The sequence below is a fragment of the Podarcis pityusensis genome (assembly GCF_964106645.2).
Source record: "Podarcis pityusensis genome assembly, chromosome: 4".
Classification (NCBI taxonomy): domain Eukaryota; kingdom Metazoa; phylum Chordata; class Lepidosauria; order Squamata; family Lacertidae; genus Podarcis; species Podarcis pityusensis.
In genome coordinates this window covers 54,232,973-54,247,473 of record NC_138027.1, presented here as the reverse complement: position 1 = coordinate 54,247,473, position 14,501 = coordinate 54,232,973, and positions in this window count along the sequence as shown.

The window sequence follows — 14,501 nt, the reverse complement described above, 5'->3', positions numbered from 1 at the left end:
AGTGGGGAAATTGGGCACCCCTGTCGTGTCCCTTTTTCTATCTTAAATTCTTCCGTAACCACATTATTTACAATTAATTTAGCCTTTTGTTCAGAGTATATTGCACCTATACCATTTTCAAAACCTTGGCCTACCCCCATCCCATGCAGATTCTTCTTCATAAAACTCCAAGAGATATTATCAAAAGCTTTCTCCGCGTCAACAAATATCAATACTGCTTTGGTGTTTATATTCACTTCTAATTTTTCCAAAATATCAATTATATTCCTCAAATTATCAGACAGGTGTCTTCCCGGGAGAAAGCCCGCTTGGTCTTTATGAATCTCTTTCATCAATACTTTTTTCAATCTCTTGGCCAAAATGTCTGCAAAAATTTTGTAATCCACATTAAGTAACGATATAGGGCGATAGTTCTTAAGCTGAGTCTTTTCAGTCTCTGTTTTCGGTATAAGTGTGATATACGCCTCTTTCCAAGATTCTGGTGCCCTTTTCCCCTCCAATATTTCATTGCAGACTTCCTTCAAAGGTTGCAATAACCACTCTTTCAAAGATCTATAGTATCTGGAAGTCAGCCCATCCGGTCCTGGAGATTTGCCCAATTGCATATTTTGTATGGCACCTTCTACTTCCTGTTCAGATATTTTATAGTTCAGCATTAATTTACTTTCTTGAGAGATTTTTTGTAGGCCATTTGTCTTCAAAAATTGGTCTATGTCCATTTCCTTCTGTGGCCCTTGTGTGTATAATTGTTTAAAGTACCTCTGGAAGCAATTTCTGATCTCATTTGGATTATGTATACTCTTTCCTTCCACTTCTAAATTTATAATAGTATTTAATTTTTGTCTTTTTTTCATTTGCCAGGCCAACAGTTTTCCACATTTATTAGCTGATTCAAATGTTTTTTGTCTCATTTGTTTGATTTTCCATTCTATTTCCTGATTCATCATTTCCATATATTGTACTTGATATAATTTTATTTCTCTCAAAATCTCCTGGGACTTTGGTTTTGCTCTCAATTTCTTCTCTCCTTCTTTTATTTTTTCCAAGATTTTATCTTTCTTTTCATTTTGACTTCTCTTCTTTATTGCATTCTGTTGTATCAAAAACCCTCTCATCACGGCTTTGCTTGCATCCCAGATTACTCTTTTTTCTACACTGGTATTCATATTTATTTCAAAATAATCTCTCAAAGTCTTTTGGGCCTTTTTGTAAACTTCTTCATCTCTAAATAAGGTGTCATTCATCCTCCATCTAAAGGATCCGGTTGTTGTTTGTTTCATCTCCATCCTTACAGCATTGTGGTCGGAACAAGTTTTTGGGCAGATTTCTACCTTCTTTATCTTTGGTGCCATTCCCCTAGTTATCCATATTTGGTCAATTCTAGTCCATGTCATCTTGGCTTCAGAAAAAAAGGTTCCTTCTCTTCCCAGGGGGTTCTTTACCCTCCAGATATCCACTAAGTCCATATTGTCTGTCATCTCAAAAAATGTTTTCAGTAGTCTACCATCCTTGGTGACTACCTGTCTTTGTGCCTTGTCCATATTTGTAGATACTACTCCATTCATGTCCCCCATCAAAATCAAATTATAGTCCAAATGATCCAGTAGAGCCTCATGCAACTTTTTATAGAATTCAGATTTCCCCTCGTTCGGTGCATAAATTCCCACAATTAAAAATTTCTCTCCTTGTAGTTGAATTTCAATTGCCAAAAATCTTCCTTGATCATCTTTAAAAATAAGTTTCGGTAAGAGTCTCTCCTTTGCATAAATCACAACTCCTCTTTTTTTGACTTTGTCAGATGAAACAAACTCCTGTCCTAATCTTTTATTAATCAATAACTTCCTATGTGCCCTTGTTATATGTGTCTCTTGTAGACAAATCAAGTCCAATTGTTCTTTTTTTAATAAATGAAACACACTTTTTCTTTTTCGAGGAGAATTCAAACCGTTACAATTCCAGCTTAATAGTCGCAGAGCCATGGTGGGGGCTACTTCACTTTACCTCCAACTGCCCCAAGTGCCGCTTCTTGTTCTGTGGGTAGTATCACTTTTTCTGGACCATGCAGTCCAAAAGATAAATTTGATATGTCTAGTATGCCTTTTGGTTCTTCTTCAGATTCCCCTTCTTTCAGTAGATCTTCCTCGTGATCTTTCAAGAATCTGTCTTTTTCCTCAGTTGATTTTATTTTTATCTTTCTCCCTTTATATTTGAAGGACAGGCCTTGCGGAAATTCCCACCTGAAAAGAATTCTGTTTCTTTTCAATAAGGTCACTAGGTCTCCGTAACTGGACCTTAAGTCCAGCAAATGCTTTGGGATATCCTTAAAAATCACTAATCTTGAGTCATCAATTTCCAAAGTTTTTTGATAGTGCAAATTCAGAATTTTATCTCTCTCTTCTTTTGTTCGAAAGGTAATCAAACAGTCTCTCACCTTGCCCTTGCCTTGTCTTCTTCCGAGCCTAAATGCATTCACTATCTTAAATTCTTCCTTCCCTGGGTCCAATTGCCAAAAATCTGTAAATTCCTGTGTAAGAAAGTCAGCCAAATTATCTTTCTCCCGCTCTGGAACAGCCCTAATTCTCAGATTTCTCTGTCTATCTTTTAATTCGATCATAGAAAATGTCACATCATGGTCCTCCAATTTCTTGTATACAGGTGGAATTTTCTCTTGAGTAGCAATTGCAATATCTTTTGCTTCCTGTGCAGTTTGTCGAATCAAGGCAGATTCCTGTAGTAATTTTTCGATAGTATCTGTGTTGGCATTCACCTTCTGTCCCAAGGTGTTAATACTTGCAGTATTTAAATCAATTTTATTTGATGCTTCCACAACTTGTCTATTTGTCTCAACTACTTGTCTATTTGTTTCAGCTACTTGTCTATTTGTCTCAGTTACCTGTTTACTTAGGCTTTCCAAAGATTCATTAATTTTTGCCAGTGCCTGTGCCAAAACTTCTTCTGACGTCATAACTTTTGATTTAGACTGTGGGAGTGGGGCCCCTGATGCTCCAGATGCTCCAGATGTTGAGCCCCTTCGCGGCAACGCAGTATCTATCCGATAATGTCTGCCAGACCTAGTAGTTTTTTCCTGCGGTTCCGACTTCTTATCATCTGCCATAACAGTCTCATAGACATTCAAGGTCACTCCCACAGTCAGCCAATTGTTTTGACATAGAGTGGAATTTTCCTCTTTGTAACTGTTGTTGTAACAATGTCCAACCTCCTCTAGGGGGACACAGTAACAGCCAAAGCTTGTAACTTTTTAGAAACAAAAATAGTCTTTATAAATCCCCCAATTTACTTTCAAAGTCCACAGTCTCAATACACTTAAACAGTTACTTTCAAGCCAAAAGAGGTTCGGAAACACTGTATCACTTTTGCAGAGTTGGCTGTCAGAAATAAGCTTTCACTATGGACCTCTATCTTAAGGCAGTCCGTTCCGAATCTTAAATTGTAAATTCTTCCTTCCTCTAAAGTTTTCTTTATCTTCCACTGATCTTATTTTAAACTTTTTCCCTTTAAAAGTAAAAGATAGGCCTTGGGGGAATTCCCACCTAAAAATGGTTCTGTTTCCTCTTAACAGGGCCACCAAATCTCCGTAGTTGGACCTAAGATCCAAAAGATGTTTAGGAATGTCCTTAAATATCTCCACTCTTGATTCCTTTATTTCCAAGGTCTTCTGGAAGTGCAGACTCAATATTCTGTCTCTCTCCTCTCTTGATCGGAGGGTAATCAAACAGTCTCTCACCCTGTTCTTTCTCCCCCGTCTTCCAAGTCTGAAAGCACTTGCTATCTTGAAATCTAACTTGTCTGAGTCTAAGTTCCAAAAGTCTGCAAATTCCTGCGTAAGAAAGTCACTCAAATTGTCTTTCTCAAGTTCAGGTACAGCCCTGATCCTTAGATTTATCTGTTTTTCTTTTAATTCGATCATAGACAGCAAAGACTTGTGATCCTCCAGCTGCCTACATATCGGTGGTATCTTTTCCTCTATCTTTTCCTCTACAGCCAATGCTTTTTCCTTGGCTTCTTCAGCTGCTTTTCGATTTGAAGTAGATTCCTGCAGCAGTTTCTCAATATATTCTGTATTTGAGTTCACCTTCTGCCCCAAGTTATTGATGCTTGAAGTGTTTTGATCAATTTTAGTTGTCGCTTCAGCAACTTGTTTGCTCAACTTTTCCAAAGATTCAAAAATTTTATCTAGAGCTGAAGCTAAGCCCCCTTCAGCTGCCATTCCTTTAGACACCACCTGGGCTAAATCTTCCCCTGGTGGGGCAGGGAGGCCGGGTGCTGACGGTCTACGCTGCTGCAGTCTAATTTTACCAGATCTTCTTGTTTTTTCCTGAGTCAAGTCTGCCATAACACTTTATCTAAGGATCAAGGTCAGTCCCACGATTACTTGTTTGTAGTGGAAAATTCCCCTTTAGTGTGGCCAGTTTAGAGTGGAAAATTCCCTGGCCAACTGTAGCAATTTCAAAGTTCCTCTAGGGGGACACAGTAACAGTTCCAACTTGTAACAATAAAATAACTTTTCCAACTTTCAGAAATCCCCCCTTTAGCCAAAAAGAGCAACAGTTTCAAGTCAGGAGAGACCCTTCAGAATCAAAGTATCCCTCTTACAGAGCTAGCTGTCAAAGAGTTGCATTATCCTTTAACAGCGCGTTTCACAATACGGCAGTTCCATTGTCCCTTGACAGTGCGTTCCCAGGCATTAAGTGATGGTCTTTGTTCCCTTTCTCTCTTCTTTTGCGGGCAAAAGATACTTCCCCTTCAACCTCCCCTCTCCCGCACCACAGGGAGGGAGTTCTCTTTTTATTGATGTAAGATTTGAGCCTTTTTCAATGCGATTTTCAGGGTCTTAGCTTAGACAGTCTTTGCTTTGATCTATTTACAGAAAAGGAAGGCGGACTTCCTGTTTACACCTTCCCGCTTCAGTGCCAAATTAGTCCTTTTCCCCCCTTAAATTCCCCGATCTTCAAACTTAACCTACTCACGGGTAGTTGTTTATTAGCCGAATTGTCACAGGAAAAAGGTCAGCGCTCTCCGGCAACAGCTGTGCGGCTTCACTCCACGGAAGAAGCAGTTGACTCTCAGCACCGTGCCAGACTCCCCGTTTCGCTCTGGAACTCTTTTCAGGGTTCCCTCGCAGATTGGGGGGGCGCTAAGGGTGCCCGCCGAGTCCCACGGTCACAGGCTTCACCTGCCTGTGGTTTTCGAAGGGGTCCCCGCTTCGCCGTAGCGGCAAGACCCGATTTCTGCGGAGCTACTCCCTCAAGACTAGAGGGAATCCGCCATTGCCGATGGTGCCACCTCCGGAAGTGCTCTCTGCAGCCTCTCTTGTTCTGCAAGGCAACATCCCAGTTTAACTGTCACAACACTCCACACCCCTTTCCTAAACCAAGCCCTCTTTATCTACAGAGGGAGGGAGGGCTCCATTCATTTGTATTCTAACACCTATATCCTTTGATGTTTTGAACTCATAATGGTTAATACTCCCAGGCGGTCACCTCACAAGGAAGTTTACCTGACGTCATTAACACTTGCTGAATTGGTTAGGATTACAGTGTCTAATACACAACACAAGAAGTGTGCCTATTTAACTATCTTTCTTAGATGTCAACTCCTAGATAGTCTGACACATAGATTTAAAAACAAGTTTAATTAAACACTTCAAACTTTAATTAGATTCTGGCACTAGTCTGATCCAGAATTTAGGCTGTCTTGCATCTGCAGATTCATAACAATATCTTTGGAAGAGCAGGCAAGTGCTGACTAAAAACAAAGCAATGGAGAGAATTCAGTCTGTAGTCTACTTAACAAATCCACATGAAAGCATGAACATAGTCTAGAAAATGCTCCATGTGTTTGTGGGGGGGGGGGGAACGGTTCAGTGGCTTCACTCCTCAAATTTCCACTTGGATATCAGTTTCCAGTTGGATATCTGAACCTTCAATTTCCTGTTAGACTTATCTTAGAATTGGTTAAAAATATATATATATATTTGCCCAGCCCATATGGCATCAGCTTTGTGCAGATTAGATAAGAGATAGGTATATGATATATTAAATGTCATGATGTTTATTTTGTGATTATTTTAAGAAAGCAATGAGTGTTGGTGTAGCTGAGACCGGATAGATGTGCCAGGCTTATTCGCATATACATGATACTACTGGGAAACAAAATTTATTTAGGAATGGATGATAATTGTGCTACTTTGCATTTCACGATATAAATGTGCTGTTGCTGTGTATTAAAACTCCAGGACACTGATAGTGTATTAACACCCTTACATATAAACTGTTCCAAAGTCCCCATATACAGTGGTACCTCGGGTTACGAACTTAATTCGTTCTGGAGGTCCGTTCTTAACCTGAAACTGTTCTTAACCTGAGGTACCACTTTAGCTAATGGGGCCTCCTGCAGCCGCCGCACGATTTCTGTTCTCATCCTGAGGTAAAGTTCTTAACCCAAGGTTCTACTTCCGGGTTAGTGGAGTCTGTAACCTGAAGCGTCTGTAACCCGAGGTACCGCTGTATCTGTAAATAGCAGACCACTGTCATTATAAGTCCTCTTCTCTGTAATTAGATCTCTGTATATTAACCTTAAGGTATAGATGGTCTTTGGCCCGTTTTCATTAAAAATATCCCCGTGCTGCCCAGGCCACTTCCTTACTGCTGGCCATCTTAACTGCAGATCCCAGTTTTTATAAATATACATTTTCTTGATCATTTCAAACCATCCAGAAACCACCACATCCTGTTTGTTTAAACCCAGATTGATATACCTGTAGCTTTCCAAGTTGGAAGGCAACACATGTTGGCTCAGCTTCAGGCAGGAATAACCCAGAGAAAGGTCAGCTTGCCATAGAAAGGCCTTTTATTCTGCTGGGCAGTTTAAAAATACAGCTTTTAGGGAAAGAGAGACTACAAAACATGCAAATCAGAATCCACACTCATTCTGAATTTCTCCACTTGCAGCAGGCGCCAGACATGACAGGAGTGTTAATCTGTCTTTCATTCACCAAAGTGCAACAAATACTAATAATAATGTGAATGCTTCTTTTCTGATAATATAAAGTGTCTCTTCTCCATCTATAGAAGGGGTGAGGAACTGGATATAGCCAGTGGGCTAGAGCCTCATTTCCCCCACCCCACATGAACCAAGCTGCCCACCTGTCAATCAGCTGGCATTACAGTGATGTCAAGTGGCCCTGTTTTTTACCTACGTAAAACAAAGCTGATTGTTGGGTTTAAACTCTGAAATTGTTGGTCTTAAACATCTTTTACACTGCTCCCTGACTACAGGTTGATTGCTACTGCCTTTCCTTAGGCTCAGGTATGCAAAAGAAGCAGGAGTATTTTAAATACAGTGGTACCTCGGGTTACATACGCTTCAGGTTACATACGCTTCAGGTTACAGACTACGCTAACCCAGAAATAGTGCTTCAGGTTAAGAACTTTGCTTCAGGGTGAGAACAGAAATCGTGCTCCGGCGGCGCGGCAGCAGCAGCAGGTCCCATTAGCTAAAGTGGTGCTTCAGGTTAAGAACAGTTTCAGGTTAAGAACGGACCTCCAGAACAAATTAAGTACTTAACCTGAGGTACCACTGTACTCCTTTGTGTTTTAACAAATGGACTGTCTGAAACCACTCCCCACCTTCCTAATGACACTTGGAAAATTTGGAAGGGCAGTGTAAATCCATTCAATGGATAGGATCCTAACGACATGTCTGTAAACAGAAGGGCTCCTGCTATTCATTCACAGATGGGATTGAGATCCAGTGTAGGACCCCTCTGGTGGATTGGGGATAGGCAATTTTTTCTGATTTCCCCTCCCCATTGCAGTTCCTTGTACTGCCTTTCATGTTGCTCCAGATGGTCCCCCAGCCCATCAGAACAGATTTGGGCGGGAGGGATGTGTTGCAAAGGAAATGGAAGGTCATTAGTTCCCTTCTGCTGGTGGGAGCATCCAGTAAGTAGAACTCGGCTCTAGGTAAGCTTTTACTAGCAGAAACCTAGTTAGGATTCAAGCTAATACACCGTACCTAGTTGGCAGAGGGTCCAAGGGGACAGAGTTAACTGGGTGTAGGCCATAGTACCTGAATCTCTCAAACTAAATTCCAGAACATACTTAAGGAAGGCGAGGGCCAGGAGCAGGCCAGACCAAAACATCAGATCAGACATAAAAAGGAAATAAGGGGTGGGTATTTACAAATGTGGTGGGAGTGCCCTGTTACACAATCGTTTTGACAGAGTTTTTCAAGAAATATCTGCTATAGTACTGCAAATATAACCTACAGTCCTTAATTTTATTTTTTTAATTAGGGGAAGCCCAATTCGAAATTGCGCATCATTGGAGATACATCACACAATATTTTTTCAAAGCTGGGTGTGTCAAAGTTTGCGTGTTGGGTGGAGTGGAAAAGTTCATAAGCAACAACAGCAACAGATGTTTGAGGGGAGTCAAACTGAAAAGTGTGTTTGATGGGACATGGAACCCTCTCAGAACTTATGTGAGCCAGCAACAGAGTCTGATTCTTCCATCTGCCTCTCAAAAATCTATGTGGCTGGATGCTATTCCCATGCATTATTGCATGCTTCAAACCATAGATGCTGAGACAAACATAAGAGGCTTATAAATTGCTATTAATTTTCACTGTGAATATGCAAAATTATTTCAGACTCTCTTGCTTTTGTTGTAATGCCAGGGTTTGTGGGTAGACACTCAGTCTGTGTTTAGATTTGGTGAGTGTACTATGTTTGTTTTAATAGTTTGTTTGTGTCATTTCCCCTCCCAAAATAAAAATCAATAAATACAGTCTTGCAAAATGAAAAAAAAGGAAATAAAAAGGAAATAACACTAGCTAAGTTACTGGGTCCCAGATTAGCTGTTAAAAGCTAAGAACAAGACACAATTCTTGTATAATCCATTTTTGGCATGTAGCATGAAATCCATTTTCGGCATGTAGTCTCAGCCTAGACAGCAAACAAGTCTTCATATGTCTCGCAGATCATCTGAGTTTTCTTTTTCTTTTTAAACTTTTTAAAGAAGCCATGGAACACTTCAATTTTGATTGGAACACTGGTGCTGGAGGGAGGAGTGTTTGTTAACTTTCTCCTGTCCCATTTCCCCCTTGCACCTGAAGCTAAATCTTAAGTGGATCCCTTAACAGTTGCTCTAATGATAAAAGAAAAGAAAAAAAGTTGGGAAGAGCCATCAGAAATTGAAACGGGGCGGAAATCTGCAGAGTTCACATATTCATCAGAGGTTAGGAATGGAAATCACACAAGCAATTCTGACTGGCATTCACTACAGGTTTTTTAGTCTGCAGAATCTATGTAAATAATCACATTGTTTTTTATCTTTTGATGTAAATTAATTGTAGAACATCTGACATGGATGATTTCATTGAAATATGGTACCCCTTTATAAAATATTTGAATGCACACTCAGAAGACTGGCACCTACCAGCTACACACACAGACTTATAGCAAAACTTGACATACTAATTTTCTGTTCTATGGGGAGCAGGGTGGAACTGGGGGAAACGTAACGTTCTGTTCATATTTTGTTGAAAAGCAATCAATAAAGAATTGAATCACGTAACTAATTACGTAAGTTTTGGCCATAGCAGATAGCACGATAAATAGTATAGGTTTTAGCAGAAGCTAAAGTGCAGCAGAATGGAAACAGAGCTGATTGTGATGAAACCAGAACAGGATGGATGGAAACCACGGCCTTCCCTTACAACTCTATTCCGGGGTTGCATGGAGTTTCATGGAGTTTCTTAGTAGAAGCAAAGGCAGGAATAGGTGGTTCTGAGCAAAGTGTTTCAGCTATATATCAAATCAGACAAAGGTCTTAGCACTGAATAATGTGGGAAAAGAACATGGAGACTTCTTAGCAGGGGCTCCATTGTAGGATGAAATGTGTGAACTCCCAGCAGAAAACAGTGACATGTGGACTCTATGGAAAACAGATGTGAATAAGAGCATAGCCCAGATTGATGTTGCTTTACTGTTTTTAAGCAGCGTAGCCGGCAATATGGGAACATGACAGCCAAGACAGAGTTCCTGTGTGGCAATGCAAAATTAAACCCATTTTTATATCTGACACATCATACTTCTGTATTTTACCACAATTGTTAAAATTGCAAGCTTTTCTGTGCTTGTGCATAGAATGTAATAGTGAAGAGTTGAGATTGACTTAATAGAAGAATCTTAAATTAGGTATCTAGCATTTGAGACTAAGGATTTTATTTTTCACATTTTGTGTGTCACGAGGAGTTTTTCACTTTCAGCCAATTTCATTTAATTTTAAAAGACTCTGCAGTGCAAAGATTCTTGACCAGTATTTTACGGCTTCCCCCAGTCCTATCTTTATAAGGTGTTTAGTGTACAGAATGCTTAAAAACTCAGTTTCTGATCTCACAATCAGCCCTGTGAGGTAGATTGTTTATTTGCCCATTTCACAGCCAAAGAGCTAAGGCTGAGAGAGAAGCAGTAGTATTTTTAATGCAGGCCTCTGCCATTCTAGCCTAATGGTGTAATCTAGAGATGAGAAACCTGTAGCTCTCCAGCTGTTGCTGGAGTCCAGCTTCCATCAGCCCCAGGCAGGATGACTGATGCTCTGGAATGAGGGGAGCTTTAATCCCTGGAGTGATTCTTTGAGCCCCTCTCTCACAATTTGTCTGTATGTGTGAAGCTTGTGAATGAAGGAAAGACATTTTAAATCAAAATAGATTCTCCATTCCTATTACAGACTGGGAAACGCCAAAGGCCTGTTTAGTGCGATGTGTCAAAGTCCCCTAAATAACCCCATGTGCTACACTTTTACCATATTTTATGTATTTATATATTTTAAACTTTATTAACTCTCAAGAAGAAGCAGTAACTATTATAACAAATAATTAAATGCATACACATTATAAATACCTCCAGTATACAGCTATTGATATTTTACCACATAGAGAAGCTATTACATGCATCAACATTTATGCCATATTTACTCTTCATATATTTGACTATAGGATTCCACTTATCTTTTTTTTTATTAAAAAAAAACAGAACTCTTGTCTCTATAAACTACAGTAAGTTATATGATGTGTTGTTGCCAAAATGGCTTCTAAGCAGTTTACAGGTATATAAAGCTAGTTATGAAAATATGGCCATGCATCCACAATAATACAATTTCATGAAAGTCCACAATAAAACAATTTCATGAAAGCATTAAAATAAATATCCATAAATAAAATTTGCAATAAACAAGGCCTTTAAAACTGCATAACAATTAAAGCAGTTTAAAAGGGCAGGTAAAACAATGAAAACAGGAGGTTTGGTCAGGAGATCAGGGGAATGCTTGTCTAAGCAGGTCTTAGATAGCACAGACAATATTCAGTATGAGGACATACCTGTTTAGCAGACAAGGCATTTATCCCTTTGATATGTGGGTGTATCAAACTATTTTCTCATTATTACTAATAGATGCATACCGACATTCTTGTATACACATGCTTAAAGAGCTTTAGCTTAACAATGTTGTTAGGAACGCTGGAACATTTTCTCTTTTTCCTAACTGCATTTTATTCCACCAGGTGCCCTTTTAAGTGGAGCAGAAGCTCAGAGAACACTCACAGCACATCAGAGCACACATAGATAGATCTGCAGCCATTTATGCCAAGCAGTTTTCTTCTACTCACTGGAAACCTATGTTGGATTAGAGCTTAGCGCTAAAGACACTGGTTGTGCACAGCACAGGGCTTGACAAAGGCTTCTTTGAACAGTCCTATCAATCCATTGTGCAATGTATTTCACTCACACATTATGAAGTAAGGCTTCAGCAAATGTTCATTTCAGGAAGAAACCCTCTGAGAGGCATGGGAAGACTTTCTAATCTTTTAATGCTGTGAAAATGAAGCCTGAAGCATAAGCCTCCAATAGCAAACACTGGTACTTTCCAGTTATTCCCTTTAAAGTATCTAACTATATTTAGACATAAATAATTTGTGTGTGTGTGTGTGTGTGTGTGTGTGCGCGCGCGTACACACACACACACACACAATTTAAGTATAAAGTGGGTGCAATCTAGAGAAAATCAGGCACACCTAAACCCCATTGAAAGCAATCAGGCATAGGCACTTAGCTGATTTCAATGGGACTTTGGTGTGAAAAGCAGTTTTGACATAGATTTGCTATAGGTAAAGGTAAAGGGACCCCTGGCCATTAGGTCCAGTCGTGGCCGACTCTGGGGTTGCGGCGCTCATCTCGCATTATTGGCCGAGGGAGCCGGCGTACAGCTTCCGGGTCATGTGGCCAGCATGACTAAGCCACTTCTGGCGAACCAGAGCAGTGCACAGAAACGCCGTTTACCTTCCCGCCGGAGCGGTACCTATTTATCTACTTGCACTTTGACGTGCTTTTGAACTGCTAGGTTGGCAGGAGCAGGGACCAAGCAACGGGAGCTCACCCCGTCGCCGCGATTCGAACCACCGACCTTCTGATCGGCAAGCCCTAGACTCTGTGGTTTAACCCACAGTGCCACCCACATCCTAGATTTGCTATATCTGGCTATTAAATTGACTTCAGATGACTCAGCTGATCTCTAGCAACAAGAGTGCAATCCACGCTGAAGCTTCTTTCATTTGTGAGGCAACACTGGGTTTTTTTTGCAAGTGCCGTTCCAAGTCATATATTGTATGGAGTAAAGCTGCACATTGCCTTTGTTTGTGACAGCGGTGTAGTATCGTTTGGGGTAAAAGTGTTCTTGTTGAGAGGGTAAGATTCTCCCCCCCCCCCGCACTATTTCTGGAGATTCAGAGTACCAATTTATGGTAGAAGTTCAGTCATTGAGAGGAAATAGAGGATAAAACTTCAGATTCGTTCCTACTCCAACCAGGAGGCATGATAGGAAGGTGAGGGAAGAGTTACGCTGAACACTTCCTGCCAAAACAGTGTACCCCGCAAGTATCCTGGAAAAAACGGAATATCCCGTTTTCTTGTGCAAGAGCACGGCAGCCATTTTGATCTCACACGATTGCATGCCAAGATCTCACCCCTGAGCACAGTGGAGCTGTAATCCTGCGCAGAGCCCAAAAAAGTGCATTTTGGGGTGAGCATGGGCCAAGAAAATTGTGTCTTTGGGGCTTTATGATCTTGAAAGGGTTGCATGACTCACACAGAAGCATTGGTGGGAAGATGTGTGTCCCAGTTTTGGGACTCAAGAGGTTGGAGGGAATGAAATGGTAGAATCAAGAACAATCCCAGCATTTCCCCACCATCACACTTCCACTACGGTAGTTCCTTTCAGAAAGAGTCCAAAGTGATGGTAGTTTTGCTTAATATCAGGATAATTCAGAATGGTAATTTCCACCATGCTGCGCATGCAGTCATTTTGCTGAAACTTTCTGAAACACACTCATATATTTAATATCAAGCAAGAGAGATCAACAAGAGGCATAGTTTACATTCATAAGGACACTGTTACAGGTACACACAGGCTAGGTTTTCTTAGTAAATACTCTTTCTGGCTTCTGCAGAGATTTTGTTTGCCTTTCAAAACAGCCAAGCCTCAGGATTTATTCATGCAGCAATTAGTATGCTGATCATGGCCAGGATGCTTCAGTCTTTATTGGCTATATGTGCGGCTGAAAGTTTGTGTTTTATTAAACCCGAGACTCCTGCATTTTGCTGTTTAGTGTGTGTTACAAAATGAGGATCAGCTCTGAATGTAACCTAATCCACATGTTGGCCTGTTTGCTTCACTGACTTACAGAAATATCTCAGGTAGCAAGTATTTTTCTTACAACTCCCGTTATAAAGGGACACACAATGTTTGCATTATGTGTTCGTTTTCTATTGGGAATGGGAAACAAACTAAAATTATATAGTGGGTTCTACTTTTACCAGAAATGCCACTATATAGTCTTAAATGCTATTAAAGGCCATTTATATCACATTGTATTTCAGTGTGCAAAACTTTCCCCTTTCCCCCCACCCTTTTTGCAGTACAGTGAAACAGCAGCAAGCAGCTGGATTCCTCTGAGAAAGATGATGGGACAAACTATTAATATGGATAAAGTTTTTCTTAGGAATAAATATGTATGAAATTGTCCTTGGGTTCTTTGGTTGGAAAATGCAGCTGCTCAGCCGTGAACAAAGACACACAGCGTGTTGATTTCAAAAAAATTATATCCCACACTTTCAGGGGCAATCAGTGTTTGCGGGATGGCATACAGAAAGAATAGAAATACAATATTACAACAACAACAACAACTACTACTACATCAAAAACCCAGAAAAACAAAAAGAAACCAATCAACATCTAAAACAACAACACACAGCACAGGGTGAATGATAAAAGATCATTACAGAAAACTTGCAACAGTTTAAGAGGGTTAAAAGGCTGGGGAAAATAAAATGAAACACAGAAACACAGGAAGCTGCTTTATATGGAGCCAGACCATTGGTCCATCTAATATAGCATTGTCTACACTGACTGGCAGCAGCTCTC